This window comes from Macrobrachium nipponense, chromosome 45 (genome assembly GCF_015104395.2).
Source record: "Macrobrachium nipponense isolate FS-2020 chromosome 45, ASM1510439v2, whole genome shotgun sequence".
NCBI classification, from domain to species: domain Eukaryota; kingdom Metazoa; phylum Arthropoda; class Malacostraca; order Decapoda; family Palaemonidae; genus Macrobrachium; species Macrobrachium nipponense.
In genome coordinates, this window is record NC_061105.1 from 27,623,597 (window position 1) to 27,626,072 (window position 2,476).

Genomic DNA, 2,476 nt, shown 5'->3' on the forward strand with positions numbered 1-2,476 from the left:
GAGAGAGCAAAATACAAGAATTGATAAAATAAAAAATGAGGGAGAAATTGAGAAATACCTGTGACCAACACTAGTTAGAAAAATCCCGAGAGAGAGAGAGAGAGAGAGAGAGAGAGAGAGAGAGAGAGAGAAATTTTAACTCTGAATTTCTTGCTTGAGTTTATACTTTCCGGGTTATTTCCAGCGTAATCGGCTTATCTTCATTAAATCACAATAGAAACGAGACAAGACAAACACATGTGATCTGTAGGAGAGGGAAGTGGGGAGGGGGAGCTAGGGAGGGGAAAGTGTCCGGGAGAAAAAGAAGGGGTTTGAAGGCTTAAGATTAACAAGTTTACACAGACGCGAAAGATTCTTCCAGGAATATGATTTCAGTGCGAAATATGAAGCTGGCAAAAACTGTTTAAAGTGGGGCTTTATGTTCTTTCTTCCAAATGAGAGCTGATGAAAATGTAAAATTAGCCAAATATGAAATCATTTTCACCTGGGAATTAAAGTTTTTCTTGATAAAATGAATGTAATTCTGTGGTTTAAATTTACTCCGGTTGAAAGATTAAACACGAATTTGCCGTCTGAAATTACTCTGTACTCCGAATAGTGAGGTCATTTGGATTCGTCATTTTCCAAATAAAAATGGAGGAGTAAACAGGATTTGCAAATTTATATTTGTCAGTTTTGCTATATCAAACGAAGGCTAACAAAATCGTTTAAAAAAACGTATCTCTATTATTTTATTGAATAAGTAAATAAACAAACATGTACATAGAGTATAATAAGAAATTATAAATAAATAAAAAGAGAGGACAAAAATATACTGAGAGTCCAACTAAAGTGCATAGTGCAATTAAAAAACGCACGCCTGAGAGTAAGGAATGACTTGTAGCCTTGGTGTTCTGAAAAAATTCACACTGCCTGCGGAGATCCGCTATAAAACCACATCGCAACATACTGCAATTTTGCAGTCATGCTCATCATTACGAATCAAAACTCCGCATTACGCACAGTTGGAAGAGAAAAACCCACCCGAGCAGGTGAGCGACCTAACTGGCCTTCCATCCGACTGAATCACCTTGCCGCACCTGGGTAAATGCCCTTTGATTGACATTGCGTCTACCTGGATGAGGACTGACACGTTTTATTCGGTTTGGGGGGGGGAAGGAGAGAGGCAGAGGGGGGGGGAGGAAGGAAGACGAGGTGGGAGGTGGATAAGAAGGTTTGCAGGTGAATAAAGAGGAGTGGTGGATGATATTTCTCGCCCTCTAACTACTAAGAAAGATCTCATTCTGAAAATTTTTGATATAGTAATCTCGAAAACAACCATGTTGCCATGTTAAAATGAAACGAAAATGTATGGTTTCATTTTAGTGAACCATCCAATCTCCGTTTCACAGGAAAATTCCCAATTCTGTTTCATCTGTATCCTCGATAATAAAACGAGAGAGAGACAGACAAGAGAGAGAGAGAGAGAGAGAGAGAGAGAGAGAGAGAGAGAGAGAGCGAGAGAGAGAGAGAAACAAATATACAAGAACAACAGACGCGATAGAACAAAAACAAACGATACAACAGAGTATGAAAATTAAAACGTATAAAGAGATATAGATACAAGGGGGAGGAGTACGTAAATAGACAGATAAAAGGGAGAAAGAAAGGGGGTACTCCCCCACCTTTGGGGACCACCTTCCTATTCCTACCTCTCCCAGACCCTCCCCACCCACCCCCCCAAAAGCCCTCGACACGCGACTTCTCTCATCACACCTTTAGCTCCGCATAATGTACCATATTGGCACCTTGCCCACACTACGACTAAGGCCGTGTATGCAATATTGACACGTTGCTATTGAACACCGGATTCTCGCTGAGGCAGCTTTGATTGAGATCTCAGTCAAGCTCTCTCTCTCTCTCTCTCTCTCTCTCTCTCTCTCTCTCTCTCTCTCTGCTTCCATTGTTACTGATATATTACCATACGTGACTATACGATGCGTCGAGGTATGTTATTAAATGTTTGACAATTGTATAAGGCTGTTAAGACAATAAAGTTAAGGGCACAAGAATTCCTGTTCATTATTATCCTGCTGGTTGTTTTATCGGCCTGTCTGTCCTTCAAAGACTCCATTCAGTAATCTTTTTTCATCGTTACCTTTTTATCATACAGACGAACTCTCTATCTTTCTCTACTTTAGAATGGACACGTGTCTCTCTCTCTCTCTCTCTCTCTCTCTCTCTCTCTCTCTCTCTCTCTCTCTCTTTACGTCAGTTTCAATTACCAGGACCTTTGCTGTATTTTACAATAACAAACGAAAAACAAAGTTGCCTCATTATTCTACTATTTTGAATCTACTTCCACTTATTGCATTACGATCTAATTTCAATTACATCCTTTCATCCCTATGAATAAAAGCTCTTATAATGAAGCTGACGTCAGACACTAACATTTTCTTCTTGCTCTGTTTTTCGTGACTTCAATTCTCTAACTTAA

General features: G+C 39.6%; 1 long non-coding RNA gene across 1 annotated transcript in view; it reads right to left on the reverse strand.

The window, feature by feature from the left end:
* LOC135214123 (uncharacterized) overlaps nucleotides 1–2,476 on the reverse strand; it is a 253,713-nt gene that overhangs the window by 171,084 nt on the left and 80,153 nt on the right. The window lies entirely within an intron of this gene.